Below are 16911 nucleotides of genomic sequence, written 5' to 3'. Positions count from 1 at the left end.
ATGTAGGCTATCCCTGATTCTGATAGTGGCAGAAGTTAATGAGCCAATAGACATACAGTGAGAGTGGCTGGCTAGCTGTATGGTGTGTGTGTGTGTGTGTGTGTGTATATATATATACAAGCTTAGGACCCAGTCTCCAGGGTCCACTGCCATCTGGACACACGGCAGGAATTTCTGACAAGCTGCACAAACTAACATTTCATTTAGTAGGCTAACCTACCTGCAGTCCTGTGTTTAGATCTGGCAATGTGTTCCAATTCAGTTGCTATCTAGTCTAATTTGATAATTTATGTGATTGCCATGAGGAAATATTTAGTTCTATAAGCTCAGTAGGCTATCTGTTTTTTTTAAGGACACTTGCATCTTATTTGCATGTTACATAGCACAGCAAGAGTAGCCTTTAAAAACTAGCCCATCTGGTGCAGATATCTGGTTCTAAATTTAGTTTAATATGCCAACATGCGGCATAAATATATCTACACGCCACAAATTCCGCCATTAGAAATAAATGTGTGAAGATCTTAATTTTAACCAATAGACCAGTACGATTCACCTGTCAAAGCTCTCTAAGCAAATCAGTGTTTAAAGCTTGGTATCCGCCCAAAAAGTATTGGCCAATCAGGTGAATAGAACTTAAGTTGCTCATGCCTACTTCGCATTACACATTCAACGTCCTATGGAAAATCTCTATAACTCTTTCTTACCCAATCATATTAATGTTTTATTTTCTAGTTTCTGTGCACAGCGTGGACAACAGTGCCTGCATTCCTACCCTGTTATTGGAACAGCTGATTTATTGTTTTCTGCGCCATTCATCCTTGGGTCCTGCAGCCAGCCGAACAGTAACAGACAAAATCGGGCAACAAGCAAGAGCGTGTATGTAGCCTACACATTGTTGCAACAACGACGTGTGACCAAGCTTCGCAAGGAGGCTGCCTCCATCAACATCCCCAAAATCGTAAGTAAACGGCTATGATTGTGTCTTTGATGAAACAGGAGTAAGTGTGATTCTGCGTGCGGGAATGCTTCTGGTTCGTAGCATAATAGCTTTTCGGGTTACTTTCTTGCGGCAAATAGAAACTGCTTTCATGTTGGGTCGTGACAGTTTAGCAGGTCCATTGTTCAGGGGGTATCCGTGCCGCCGACAGCTGTCAAATAGCAATGTTTAGCGACTTCTGTACCATTTTGATCAGTCTAGTACTAGGCAATTACGTTATATTGTAGGCTATGCAGAATGTATTGTCTGCTGGGTTTTTAGGATGTCTTAGGCTACTGCGGTTAGGCTACTGCAAGCGAGAAAATCATGTGAGCGCCACTCATTTGCATTGGTTCACATAGGTTGCAAGACAGTTCCGCCTGCAAACTTGCTGCTCGCCCAATGTGACAAATAATGATAGGCCTACGGTGAAATCGTTCTGTAATTTACAATAATGAATTTCAACACAACTAATGCAGGAAGTATAGCCTATCAAGACAACGCAGACCGGCCAAACGCTTCCTTATTGCACTGTGCGCCTAAATCAAACACCTGCTATGATGCATTTATTCAGCAAATTACAGACTTTCTGAACATATTTTTATGAAGACTGTATCATGCCATAACATTTAAGCCGTTTCTGCTTCAGTGCTGAGAAACGTATGTTTCGTCTGAGTATCTGATAATCATCATTGTCTTGAATCCATTCTCTCATAGGCTATTGAACTGTTTACCTTGGAACAACTGTTTTAGTGTCTTGTATAACAGTGTCTTACACTAGTCATACATTTGACCATAACAGCTACTGGTATGCTGAGAAACTTCAGTTGTTCATAACTGAGTCTGTGTGTGTAGAAGAGTCTATCTCAGTGGTTTTTGAATGATGCCTTTGAGAGATGCACTTTTGACTGGCATTGAAATACTCTTCCCTAAAGGTTTTTTTTGTCAGTAGCTTGATCTAACACACACACACACACACACACACACACACACACACACACACACAGTTTGTTTAAATATTGTCCTTTGGGCACTTGACTAGCCTGGTGGGCCATCCTATATCATTATAGTCATGTATAGTCTGGAATCTAACCATTCACCTCGCTTAATCCAAGGGGCGGGCAGAGAATTGTCTTTCAAACTGCCTAGGCATGCAATAGGCCAGCGCTATGACCATATCCGTATCCAGTCGGCAAAATGGCAAATACATCCTTCTTCGAAAGGAATGACTTAAGTGCATTGTGTTGCTCAACTTTCAAAGAAAAGCACAAGTCCAACTCCTCCAAAGTTGACACCAACGCCGATTCAAACAACCGCTCTTCGTTCGCCATAGCCACCTTCCTTGTTGTTCACCGTCGCAGGACTGTCGTTATCCTGTTAAGCCCGCCTTAAGACGCTCTAACAAAATAGAGCGCTGTGATTGGATGACGTCCACGGCGTCAGCCAATAGAAATACCTATGGTTTGATACTAGACGTACAGGCTGAGCAAATTAATTTGCCGCCGCTAGGGTGCGTCTAGATTTCTAGGCTAACACTTGACATTATCACACAAAAGTTTCTGGTATTAGAGTTTCCTGAGCACAATAAACCATAGCCTAGTATTTATTGTCTTTACCTTTAATTGCTGCTGATAGAATTAACTTTACATATTTAGATGGTACATTTAATATTCAAGGGAATGCTTCTAATTTTATTTCTTATATGCTTCTAATCTTATTTCTTAATAAATAAGTAAATAGAAACACATGCATGTAAAGACACTGAGATGCTATGCATTTTCCTTATCCCAGCATCTTCATGTCCACTTTGCAGGATGTGAATGACCAGCGCCACTTGTCCATGACCCTAGAGTTTTCTTATGTCTATACTTGACTGGACAAGCAAACACCATGGAAGAGTCATTCATACATTCATTTCGGATTAGGTATAGGCAATTGGTGCATGATTATAAATCGGCATCATCACATCAGATATTTAAACAGAAATATACGCATCTAACAGAAACCTAAAGAGAAACGTAGAGTAATTTAGAGAGGGTTTCTCCAAATCATTGTAATCATCATCATTTCCCGTGGGTGACCACTGCCCTCAGGCCTCTGCATGCCCCAGTCATGTGCGGTCCGCGGGCAACACGGTTTGCTCGCCAGACCGCCTGCCTCTCTGGCCGTCTGTCTGCAGGATGCTTGATTGGCCAGCCAGCTTTGTAAATGGCAAGGGTGCACACTAGCGGTGCCCATGACAGATGCAAACCGACAGGTCCTGTGTCAGGCGAGGCGGTGTGTGGACCTGGGCGAACCGTAGTCAGACCACCTGAGGACGAGAGCGAGAGAGAGAGAGAGAGAGAGAATGAGAATGAAAGAAAGCCAGTTGTACACTTTCATTAGTGTGTTCGGTCTTTGCACAGCCTACTGGAAATGGACAAGGAGAAAATAGTGTGTTTTACAGCTGGTATCATGTTGATGTTTAGTATGCTGGACACAGACACAGACACACATTCATACTGTACATGCAAGCCATAACAAGCCAACAAAACATAAAACAAGCCAAAGCTCATAGCCACACTTAAATATGAGAATTACACACAAATGTACACACACACACACACACACTCTGACATGTAGGCCTACAGCTTCAGAGGAGAGAATTAAAAGAACATACTAGTGTTAGCACCTGAGGATCCCCTCCACGTTCAGAAAAGAAAACTGCGTCGATTTCCACATGTCTGTCTTCCTAACTGAGCTGATGGAAGCCTTGGTCTCCCATCGACTCAGACATCAGCCTAATGTGTCTCCGCTAACGCCTGAGCCGTTTGAAAAAGCCCCAGATCCCGCAAATGAGAGAGTCGTTGCAGTGCGGCGCGCTGTGCCGTGGTGTTGCATGAGCAAGCCAATGAGTGAAGTCAGTCAGGCAGCCTCGGGCTCAGAAGCAGAGGGGGGATTAAGAAGGGGGGATTGGTAAGTCTGAACTCGGGGCAGGGATTTGGCCGAGCTCGTTGTCAATCCCATCACAGCCCAGGCTAATGTCTCCCAAGCCTGACCCTCGAGCAGCAAGACCTCGTTTCCGGGTCCCTGTGTCTTGCGGCCCGGCAGGCTGGCTGGCTGGCCGTCATTAAGGCAAGACGGCTCTCTCAGTCATGGAAGAGCATCTAAAGCATGACCACTGATACTCAGAGTCACAAAAGCAGTGGGAACAGGATTTTAAAAATGGTCAAGGGATCATGCAATTGTCGGAATGGCATTAGGAAAGTGGAATGAGATAAGGGACTTAGTACTAACTACTTTAAGCCTTTTTTTAGCCTCTGCCAAGGCGGTTATGTTTTTCAATTTGGTTTGTCTGTCTGTTTGTTCGCCAGCAGGATTGTGCAAAAACTGCTAGGCTGATTGTCACAAAACTTGATGATGGGGTGTTGGCGTGTTGCAATGGCCAAGGAACAACCCATTTGGAATTTTGGAATTGATCCGAATCACAGAGTGTATCCAGAAAATAATTCTCGCTCTCATGGTTATTGGCAGATAGGGCATTTAAGGTGCGTAATGTAGCCGTGATCGTGCCACCACCTGAGAAACAGTCTGTCCGGTATGATTCCTGAACCTGACATTTCGAGTCCCTGTCATTTTAAATAAACACTGCTGCTAATTTCCACTCACTTAACTTGACTTAACTTAACTTTACTTTAACCTTGGTGTAGGTCGGTCTGTCTCTCTCTCCGAGTGCCCTTCTAGTTTCCAGTCAAAATGTAGACTGATGAGACTGGCTTGCAGCACTTTGTCCATCTGGCAGTAGTCACAGCTTAGTTCTTGTGGCCAGACTGCAGACTCTCAGAGCCCGCGGTTTGCACTGAAGGCTGTCCAGTATGACTTCAGTTCAGCCTATGACTCGCGTGTGTCTCCTGGGTGACTGTGATGAAGGATGAGCTGTCATGGCTGAGAGTGCTGAGTTCTCCTCTAAGGCTGGTCTCTCATTCAGCTGCCAGCCTTCCTTGTCTGTCAGACGGATGGGGGGGGGCAAGGGTCAGCACTACCCTCCCCTGACCACCACTCTCTGATCCTTCTAGCTTATGCCATTGCCAGCAGTTCTGACACTCCCGGATCAGAAAGCAATGTGGAATGCTCAAAAACTTTGAAGGAGGTTTGACTTTGTGACTTTTTTTCTTCTTCCTGTCTGTCTCATTCTCTCACTTTCCCTTTGTCTCTTCCTTATTTTCTCTCTCACTTTCTCAGTATCTTTCACAGCATCTCTCTCCGTGTCTCTCTTTTTGTCCCTCTTTCCATATGATCTCTCTCTCTCTTGCTCTCTCTCTGTCTCTCTTTCACTCTCACTTTTTGAACTGCCCCCCCCCCTCTCTCTTTTTGGCAGTGCGTAGAGGCTGGTGCCCCTGGCAGGTAGAGCTGGTTCCATGGGGTACGTTTGCTCTGTGCTCATTCAGAGAGAACGTTTTAATTAGATCTTCTGTTTTAGAACCCCCTGTGACACAAGGTTTCCTCTCACGTCTGTTTACCTTTTTTCACACACACACACACACACACACACACACACACACACTTACAGGTGTCTGCCGTCACTCGTCCATGACATGAACTCAAGTTAAAAAGGTGATGAGGCTGCTGAGCCCAGTGCTCTTAACATTTTTCTCTCCTCACCCACCCACTATCACTTATTAATGTCGTAGGTGTGTGTGGGTGTGGGTTCGGGTGCGTGTGTGTGTGTGTGCGCGTGTGCGTGTGCGAACATGCATAGTGTGTGTGTGTGTGTCTATGTGAGTGTGTCTATGTGTGAGTCTGTGTGTGTGCATGCATAGTGTGTGTGAGGGGGCAAACATATGCTAGGAATTCTGTTGGATGAATGATGCATGAAAAGTGCTGTGAAGCAGAGGGTCAGTGTGAGTAGACAGGTCCTCAGATGATGACTCCACTGATAGATTTATAATTGATGTGACTTCCGTCTGACAGCCCTTTGTTAAAATCTCATCAGCTCCTGTCTATGTGAATGTCCTGGCTGTGTGTGTGTGTGTGTGTGTGTCATACCCAAACTGCTTTCAATACTTTCATGAACCATAAACAAAGCATAGGATGCTCAGCTTACAAATGAATAACGTTTTGAACTTTATTGTGATTAAAGAAATCATCAACAGGTGCATTGACATACACTTGAGTTAAATTGTTAGTTTTATCCTTGTAAGTGTGGTAAACCTTCACCTCCGTGCATTCACATGTAATTAATTGCCAATGGCTTGTGAGTCCACACATTGGTTTATTTTGACAATCAGAATGCTTTGCCATGTTTGGCAGCGTTCCTCAATGGAAGCCTGAGATTCAAAATCGAGATCTGTTGTGAAACCACTAAACAATAGCAATAATAATAGAGGCAGCTACGATTTTAGCATCAGAGTCCGACAAGTCTATAAATGCATTGAGGTAGCGTGCATGTGTGTGTTCAGACAAACCATGCTGTCTTGATCTGAGTAAATAATTCATAATTTGAAGCCATACGCGTTCCCCCAAAATCTGCTCTACCACTTGCATTTAATTTTCACAGTCATTATCTCTCTTGATAGCCAAGATAATGTTTGTTGTCATCTCTAATGTGATGGTAATTCTGTGAAATGATTACACTAGAACACTCGGATGGATGTGTAATGTTAATTGAGATGGTTCAACGGCTTAAGCAGGAATTGTTCTGTGGTGTGTTTGTTCTCGTCTGGTCGGTCCAGGATACACAAGGCAGACAGACAGGATACTGGTGCAATAAAGCATTCCTCACAGGCTTACAGAGTGGCCTGCTAAAACCATACACCTCGTGTGTGTGTGTGTGTGATACACCCCTCACGTTGTTTACTTAGCAGCTGCCTGCTTTGGGGTCTCACTGTGTTGTCGTCACTGTCTGATCATTACTCATGTACTTGTTTAGGTCCCAGTGCACACAGTCATTTTACTGTGGTTATTTTCTTTACTTGGCTCTGTCATCCAGTAATACCCTGAGGTAAATATCAAACTGTCTTCACCCTTTGCTTTTTTTTTTCTCCAAAACTTTGATTACCGACTCACCGATGATCACCGTCTGCGTATTTTCCATTTGATCACCGTGTGGACGTTGGTTTTTGCTTTTGAGCTGCCAGCTTCACAGAGAACATCAGCCTGAGTGAGAAAGAGCAGGCAGTGAATGAAAACATTAACTGTTGTTACTGAAGCGTACGGCACCTAACAAGAAGTTGAGTGAAGGCCAAAGAAGAGGACCGGGTGTAGAGCGAGGAGAAAATTAAAGCACACTCCTCCAAAGGTAGATCCAGATAAAGCTTAATATTTAATAATGAATAATAACAATGATGGCAGGTTTTCCTCCCTCAGTTGAGTAGAAGGTTTCCCTGACTTTTGTTGTAAAGTGGTTGTTTTTATTAATTGTAAAAACACCAGGTAATGTTTAGTATTTTAATTTACAGATCTAAAATGTAAACAATTATTCCAGATGTTATTACAAATAGTACAAAGACTGTGGCCTGTATTTTAGTCAATTTGATTTTTTTTTTATGGAGGGTTATTTTAAAGCTTGTTGTAAATATTTACATTGTTTGTCTCATAAGTGAACAAATATGATTTTTGAATAATGTCATAAATAGATGACAAAATGAAGACTCTAGTCACATGTAACGCATTACCTTGTTATGGATCTACTCATGACCAAGGGAGTTTAAATACGCTCTCAAAGGTTAAGGTGATTTGATTTATATAAATATGCACTGAATCACTTGTATATTGTATGTAATTTGATATATAATATATCAAATAACATAACACATAACATAACACGGACTTATGAAGATAAACATACATGGAAACAAATATGTCTGTGTTCCTGTAGCTGTATACCGGTCCGGTAAGATTTCAGTGGTGTTGCTGATAAATGGCCATTTCTTCCAGTTGTTCCTCTTGTGGGCTACATGTACATGCATCTCGCCGTGTGTCGGCACCTCAGTCTGCTCTCAGTCTCAGTCTCAGTTTGTTGGATTCTGGCCTTCACGTGTGTCTGGCTGTGGAAGGGGCGCCATGGGGGATGCTGGTGTGGCACTCTGTTATTTTCATTGAAAATGCAAAACAAGGGAGCGTTGTGCACTTATGGAGTTAGGGAACAATGGACATGTTTATTTTTAGACTTTCAGTCACCGTAGTTCATGAGATCAGAGAGTTGCATCACATACGGGACACCCATACAACCTTATTTTACCCAGACGGCTCCCTGATGTAATTTAAAGGCAAACAGGTGACGACGTAATGTTTTACCAGCAGTGGTATGCTACAAAGAGCATTGCTATCGCCTCTGTCATCGAGGTCAGTTGTATAGGAGCACTAGGCGCACCCACCCACAAAAAGAAAACACTCCTACCTTCCACAGTTCCGAGATTCCATATGGAATTCTTGAGGTAAGGGTTCTTTCATCGAGGAACATTGTTCCTTTGTCAGATCTTTCCCAGGCCCTGTCTGTGTGTTAGACAGGAAGAGTCCCTTTCCATGATGTGGAGAGACAAAGGGGAGTTAATCTTAAGATCTGCACCACATCTGAGTGTCAGGTGACTAACTACTGAACGATACAAACAAAGCTGTTCACCTCAGAGGCTGGTTTGTCGGTTTAGTTTCGTTGGGTGAGGAAAGAGGTTCTTTTGTGTTTTAGTTTAAACCACTTCATTATTTAATCCTCAAACGATTTAGGTGTTACCGTTAGCAGTTTCATGACTGCATCTCGGAGCAGAGTGGGAAGTATTATCCTGTTATGTGTCTGGCAGGGAAAAACATAAAACTCTGTGGAAGCTCACAAAAACATTCTTCCTTTTGTCCTCATTATGTTTGTGTTTTCTCATCTGAAGTAATTCACTACCACCCCCCCCACACACACACACACAGACACACACCCCTCCATCTCCGTTTTGTTCTCTGCTGGTACGTTTACAGGTAGATATTTGAGGCTAGTTTGGAGGCAGAGGGTGAAGGTCACGGTTTAGAGTGGTCATGTCGGTACTCTGCCAGCGTTGGAGCGTTGTCCAGTGGCCCAGGGGACTCCGTGACCACCTCTGCCATTTGGCATTCTCCCTCCACTCCCGGAGCTCCAGAGCCGTTCAGACAGCTACCGAGGTTACATCAGCAGACGGACCTTTTACATCCGATCCCTCCAGGGGGGCCCAGGCCCCCTGAGGCCCCCCTTCATTGCGTGCACGCACATGCGTTCGGGCCCCAGACATGGGGCTGAAAATGTTACGCGAGAAATTAGCGATTCGTCACCGAGCCAAAGCGACGCCGCGTAAGCGGCACGTGTATTCTCTCTCCCCATTGGCTAAAAAGGGCAGCGAGTGAATAAGTCACCGGAGACGGATCACCCTCAGCTGGAGTAGAGAGAGAAAAATCGAAAAAGCTGTCACACCGCGGCTCAAAGAAATGCTGTGACTCAGGGCTTACTGGGAGTTTTTTCTTTGGTCTCTCTTTTTTTTGGCATTTGTTAAAAACCCGGACCGACCCGCTGACTTGTTCTGATGCCAGAACCCTGCCGGGGCCCAATAGTGCTTATCGCGGCCCGCGCCTGGGACGCTGCAGGAACCGAGGGAATGATTCGGGGAGACGGGCCGTGACAAAGTGGCCTGGTGCACTTTCTCTCCTTTCTCACACACACACACACACACACACACACACACACACACACACACACAGACACAGACATATACCAACCCCCCACCAACATAGGAAAGTTGCATCAGCCCCACTTACTGACACACACACACACACACACACACACACAATCTCATTCCTGTAGTCCTCTGCAGTCTTGCTGTGTCACGCAAGCCTCCACTGCTGCCAAGGAGGAGCGGGCTCTTCTGGAGGTAATTGGTCCTCCGTACAGTGGCCCTGCTCTGGTACGCTTCTGGGACTGCCGTGACCCTTTCCTCTGAAATACTAATGGACACACAGCTCTCACGCACCGAGCCACTTAAATTAATTACACCATAATGGAGGCTCAAATTGTTGTTTTTTTATGGTAGATACATGAGTATCTAATGCAATTTGTGAAGTGGAGAAGATGATGGTTTGTAAACAAAAACTATGTATGTGTAATGCACTCAGCTGTCTCTAACATTCCTTTACCTCTGCTGCTGCTGCTGTGTGTATGTGAGCGTATGAGTGTGTGAGTGAGTGAGTGTTTGGGCAGCACTTTTAGAGGTGCCCCGATGTCTCCTCCATTTGGGACGAGGGATGCTTTAACAAACAGAACAGGACCTCCGTGATGAACTGCTGCCCTCCCAGGGGTGTTCTAAACTACGTCAGTTTCAACACCTGCTTCTCGCATTGCTCTCCCTCTCAGCGCAGAAATTAAACAGGGGATTTAGGAGAATTAGGTAGGGCATGCTGCTCTGGAAGAATGTGTTGCTATCCGAGGGACTGTAAACATATAATAACAAAGTCACACACTCCTGCCTTGCATTTACTGTTGGTCAGCCCCGTGTCCAGGCCAGGGCTGGTGGGACACTGTAGGAGTTTGTGGAAAGAATTTCAGTAAGAGTCAGTTCAGTTCAGAGTGAGTCAGTTCATTGAAGTGTGATTCAGTTCAATTTAGTTATGTGCCGTGTTGAGTTCAGTAAAATTCAGTTCAGTGCAATAAGAGGCAGTTCCAGGCCTTAAAGTGTTCAGGCACCATGCCTGAATTCAGGCGTGAGCCGGTATGTTTAAGATTTGAAAATAGGGACACTGATGATAGGCTAGGCCCGAAACGTTTGTCAAATTTTGTTTCATGGCCTGTAATTTTTTTTCGGCACTATTAATACAATTATGGATATCTTTCAGCCCCTAAGTGCGGCCTCTGCTTTTTTCCCACTTGACAGATTTGAAAATAGCCAATGAGACTACAGCATATATGATGTCCTCATAAATTTCTGATAACTTCAGGCACAGACATTTGCATTGCTTTAAGCCTGCAGTTCACTTCAGAATGAGTCAGTTCAGTCAAGTGTGCTTCAGTACAGGCCCCGGCTCTGGCACGTCTGGCTGGGGCACCTGCACCATATGCCGGCGACCCGGGTTCGATTCCCGCCCCGTGATCCTTTCCTGATCCCACACCGACTCTCTCTCCCACTCGCTTCTTGTCATTCTCCACTGTCCTGTCTCATTAAAGGCATAAAAAGGCCAAAGAAATATACTAAAAAAAAAAGTGTGCTTCAGTACGGTTTGGTATGTGTCAAGTTAAATTCAGTTCAGTGCAGTAGCAGTAGGTTCAGATCAATTCAGGCCAGTTGGCAGATATGCTTTGTTTCCAAATGAGCTTGTTTGTTTTGTAATTGGGTGATTTGTGCTTCAGTGCTCTGTAATGTAGTCATTTTCAAGGACGGCCTTTTAGTGTTGTAATTTTCAGCAGATGTCTCACTGTCTGTATTTTGTCGGAAAGATCTGCAATGCGTTGTCAAAACAGGTGATTACATACCATCTGTGTCTTTGTTATAAAAGATACAAAAAATGCTCAAGGTGATTATATGTGTATGTGTGTTGTTTTGTGAATAAGACTTTTGTGTGTGTGTGTGTGTGTAATGAGGTGTTGTGATTTTTGGTCGGGGGTCTTAATTATGTATGGCCATGCAGACGTGGTGGTAGCGGGAGTTGGGGCGGTTGAGGAGCGCTTGGTCAGAGAACCACAGCCGCCCTCCGAGTCTTCGTGCCCCATCTTTTATCATTTACAATGAATACTCACAGGCAGGCTGCTCTCAGGTGGCCAGAGAATAGAATAGAATGGAAATTAAATAAAATAGAAATAAAATAGAAATGAAATGAAATACAATACAATACAATATAATAGAAAGACCATGTACAGACAGAAGTGATACATTTCCTTATTATGGCTTGGTTAAAAGTTGAATTCAGTATATGTGTATGTATATGTATACAGTATGTAATATTTGAGATTTCTAATTTTGCCTATACAGGGGATACATTAGTTAAGGGATTTAATGGTCCTAGTTTGCGGTGACGATGGATGTATCAAGCGATTTAAGTTGGGTGTGCATATATAATATTTCACACACAAAATATTGTGCAGTGCTATTGGATCAGGTCTTAATTGTTATTGAATGCACAGTCACCACTATCTTTCTCAGAACACAAGGGCATCGCACTCAGCTTTGTCCTTGAGTAGCCCAGCATCTGAGTGAACTTAGAGTGTTGGAAATAAAAAAAAAGCGTATTGCTGGGAAATGAAAGGGCCCGGGGGCAATTTGTCTGTTCGACTGACCTAAAGGCTTTTAATTAGATATTGATCATAAGGGCAGTGGTCGGGTCAGCTAATATGATGAATCCGAACCTCCAGATTATAACCTAATGTTTTATTTATTTTTTCTCCTAGCAAAATAAAGTGAACATCCATGTTGAAGCCAAATTCACAATCAGAAAAGAAGTGAAATGAATCATGAAAATGATTTGCTTTTGCTAGACAATAATTGTGTATTCAGTGGCTATGTGGTTGTGCTTATTTCAGTAAACGATGATAGATTTGGTGTGCTGTTTTTCATGGCATGTAGTTTTGTACTATGCTTGTCTATAAGTGGATTCCAATGGGTAGAAGCAATGTTGGCAGTCATATTAGCTGAACATCAGCCACGGATCATTAGATTTTATTGGGTTGATTAATTCCTTTTAACTTTTGCCCGTGTGTTTCGTTGTTTGTTTATAGATAGAGAGTGTTCAGCTAAGAACAGGATGTTTTGACCTGAGAGACTGGTCCTATGTTCCTATTGACAGGAAGAGCATCTCAACCCAGCAGAGGTGGGCAAACAACCAAACTTTGCTCCGCAGATCCGTCTCCTGTGTTGCAAAAATAAGTCCACTATCAACAATGTGTGTGTTTTCATTTTTTTTTTAGCACAATAAGATCACGCACACTTTAGTTAAAGTGTGTACAAAATTCTCGGTGCACACACAGTCAGAGAGGTTGGTGTGTCGCCGTGCAAGAACAGAAACTGGCATTGGTGACAAATATTATTCATAGCACTGCCCCGAGAGAATAACAGATATTCTTTGTAGAGGGCCAAATGCTATTTGTGTCGTGAAAGACGGGCATTCTCTGTGTTCACTGAACCATGGGGCAGCTGAAAACCCAAACAGCGTTTTATCATGTTCTTCTGAACGATGTGCGCAATGGGTTTCCCGCAGGCGTTTCCTTTGTGTTCATAATTTCCTCTGCATGAATATTATTTATCTTGAAAGAGCTATGAATCATGTTTTCATAGTCCCCCCACCCCCCACACACACACATAGGCATTCAGATAGGGAGCAACTGCATATGCCTTTTTATTGTGGAGATTGGTAAGTCTTTAGTTTAGTGACCTTGCCATAGAGTCCAGTTCTTTGGTCAAATAATTGTAAAATGAACATGCAGTTCTTTATTAACCATTTATTAATGGGCTGGGTAATGTTTTAGTACTGTAGCGATTTCAGTAGAATTAGCAGTTTTGATCAAATAAGCAAGCTGTTAATTTGGGCTGTAATTTCAGTCCAATTCTGGTCTGACCTTGATATCCTCTCAGTCAGCGTTAATGAGCTTGAGTAATGTATTGATGTGCAGTCTGAAAGAAATTGATTTGGCCCACTTCATTGCCGCCTGCGTATTTCATGTATGTGTGTTGACTTAGAAATAGTCTATCTGTGATACACAGTTTGTTTTATTGGCCACGCTTTTTATTGACTCGGCAGACTATATGCGCGTACATTGGACACTGTCGATTGCTTGGTCCTTTTTGAGTTGTTGTAGGCCTACTTCTCTGTTTCACTGTTGCTGTGCTCTATGTTGGTATAAGTATGGTATATTTATAAAGGAACGGAGGGATATGTTTGTCACAGAATAAAATGCGGGAATCCAGTCACAGAATAAAATTAATATTGTCTGTTCCTCCTTGCAGTGCTCTCCTTTCAGCCTGACCTGGTTTGTCATGTCTTGGTCTGGTTTGTCAGGGCTCTCACAGGCCTATTAGATAGTGATACTCTTTAAATAATGGGCTGTTATTCTCACTGGTTTCAGTCAGTGTTTGTGTATCATACTGTGTCAATTTCTTAGACAAACAGAACCCTTAAGTCAACATTTCCATCTCGCTCACACACCCACACACACATTCAAACGCAGAGGTGGCAGAGGTGGTAAATCACAGGCTTGTATTAATAACGCTAGAGGCCATCTTTGTAGTCTTTTGAACAGAATGATGAGTTCTTGGATTCGTTCCAGTCATGTTAAAAACACTAAGAGTTCCATGATACACTTGGTGTAGAAAATAGTGATTCAACTCAACTTAGGGGAGAAGTTAGAGCATAGTGTCCCTCCATCACTCTGTGCATCCTCCCAGAATGCAACGTGGTTTCAGAAAGTGAGCTTTTTATTAGCCCAGTGTTCACTAGATGGATCAAGATGGATAGTGAGTTCTAAGGATATGTAAATGTTCTTGAATCTTGCTATTCAGCATTCGGTCCTCATATAACACACACATGAATGGACAAATAAACCTCTTTACAGAGCCTTCTTTTCTCTGGTAATCTTCCAGGTCAAATTGAGGATGAGTCTTTTATGTGCAAACGCTGTTGATATCATTATACCCCCCTGCTGTTTTCTGCTTCAGATCTGTATCTGTCTGTGAACCTCCCTGCTTGCATAGAGGAGTCCCTTCAGTGTGAGTGAGTGAATGAGTGAGCGAGCTAGTGAGGATGTGGCTTCACGTGCAGGGGAGCTAAAACTGGAGCCCTGTGCGCTCTCTCAAGGGGTAACGAGTCGAAGCCAGTTCAGCACAGCAGGAGGAGAGGGGACAGGGCGAGAGCTCATCCAGGTCACACGCCGAGTGTGTGTGTTATGTTGCGTGACGTGACATGTCGTGATTGTCCCTCAGCACAGGGGTCGAGGGGAGGACAGCACACACACACACACACACACACTCCACATCACCACACCAGTGGCCCTCCAGGATCGCATTATTAGAAGTCTTTGCGAGTTCTTCTGTTAAGGCATCAAGGAGTGAGATTTATCCACTGCATAGCCTAGAACCTGCTGGGCATGGTTGCAGATGTGTGTGTGTGTGTGTGTGTGCGCCAGTTAAGCCTGGTGCCACCTGCAGTGTTGCCAGATGTGTCCCTGGCTCTGCTGACTGGGTACCACACACTCCACCTGGCATGGCTTGCAGCCCAACACTGGACATGTTCTATGCCAGCAGATGCACTGGTTAACTGGTGCATGATGGGAGTTGTGGTTTACCTGTTTTGTGCAGGAGCTGGCACTGTTAGCATTCGTCTTTAGACAAACAGACTGCAGATAGAAGGAAGATGATGTGACAGTGATTTAGTAACAAGCCAGATGTTCAATGGCTTATTGCTTTCAGGCAACGATAGCAGCTGACCAACAGCAGTCATTCAGCTACGGACATGCTGGCAAGCACAGAATATTTCTGCTGAAAATGTAGGTTCCTTATTTTAGCAGATACAAAAATGGGCTCGTTTGATGAAGATGGTGCTTTGACATTTGCAAGTCTGAATGGATCTCTTCGTCTTTATGGCACATCTATTAACTGGAAAGATCAGCTTAGATCTCTGCATACTAATTAATCTCGTTCTCGCGCTCCAGAATCCCACGCCGTGACCCTCCTAAACCGCTGGTCATTTCCCTCTCCGCTTCTAATTAAGTGAGACTGACCCCAAACTGTCCACGAGTCAGACGCATGGACGCTGAGGGGAATGGCAGGCCACGGTCCACTCGATGTTACATTATACTTTAATACTTAAGTAGTGCTTCAGGCTCTTTTTTTTCTACTTCTGTCTTGTTCTTGCTCTCTGTCTTCCTGTCTCTTTCTTACTGTTCTTTTCCCTCTTTGACTTTTTCCTTTGTGTGTGTGTGTGTGTGTGTGTGTGTGTGTGTGTGTGTGTGTCTGTCCTCTCGATGTACACTGCTGGGTGCACAGTGGGTGGGTGCTCTTTCTCTCTCTCTCTCTCTCTCTCTCTATTTTACTCTTATACTATAATGAGATATACTACATCTTGAATCTTAAAATTGTGTGTGTGTGTGTGTGTGTTGTACGTGTGCTCTTTATGTATAGTTATGCTGGATATTGTGCAGTTTGTACGCATTGTAACCTACAGTACAGTGTGTGTGTGTGTGTGTGTTGTACATGTGCTCTTATTATGTATAATGTGCTGGACATTGCTCCTTGTGCAGTTTGTATGCATTGTAACTTACAGTGCTGTGTGTTTGTGTGTGTGTGTGCGCACACACTGTGCAGTGTATGTATTGATGTGCTGATGTGCTGCTGCTGCTGCTGCTACAGTACCGTGAGCTGAGCCGTTCTGGGCTACTGTAACCTACTTAGAGCACCACAGCGTCTGGTGCCGCCGCACATCTCACTGCTCAGCTGTGTGGAGGAGAGGAAGCCTCCAGCCTCAGGCCTCGTGTTTTCATATGACTTTGCAAAGTTTAAACCCATGCGATTAGGGGAACAAAAAAAAAATGTCTTGAATGCTTAATCAGTTCGATCACTGATGATGAATGTGTATTATCCGTTGAGGAGATATACATTTATCCAGTGACGGCGATGACAGATTTAATTTTCTCATAGTGTATGCCGTTCACTCATGAGTAATGGAAACGTCCATGCTGACAGTACACTTTTAAAGCTATCGGTCAGCTGGACAGAGAGAGTTAGGAGCTGTGCAGTATCTCTGCACATGCAGGTTTTGCTTACAGGCACCACTGTCTCTTTAAAGGGATAAGAGAACCCCCTCCAGACTGCAGTTCTATTAAACTACAGGGATTGCGCTTGATGCTGTTTGTGTAATGATGGACTCCATTAGACTTTGCTATTGTGTGTTTTTGAGTTTTTCTGTGTTTAAGGATGATTCAACCATGCTTGTATTTCCTATGAAGGCAAGATTTGTACTGTAATATACAG

At 43.7% G+C, this 16911-nt stretch overlaps 1 protein-coding gene across 3 annotated transcripts in view; it reads left to right on the top strand.

Annotated features, from left to right (window-relative positions):
• Positions 1-670: 670 nt before the first annotated feature.
• The window catches only part of LOC125288417 (double-stranded RNA-specific editase 1-like), a 74786-nt gene continuing 58545 nt past the window's right edge, over positions 671-16911 (top strand). For all 3 annotated transcript variants that reach the window (XM_048234773.1, XM_048234772.1, XM_048234771.1), the window contains exon 1: positions 671-958. The gene's annotated coding sequence lies outside the window, so the exon portion shown is untranslated. The remainder of the gene's footprint in view (positions 959-16911) is intronic.

The sequence above is a fragment of the Alosa alosa genome, chromosome 23 (assembly GCF_017589495.1).
Source record: "Alosa alosa isolate M-15738 ecotype Scorff River chromosome 23, AALO_Geno_1.1, whole genome shotgun sequence".
NCBI lineage: Eukaryota > Metazoa > Chordata > Actinopteri > Clupeiformes > Clupeidae > Alosa > Alosa alosa.
This window is presented reverse-complemented; position numbering and strand designations above follow the sequence as displayed.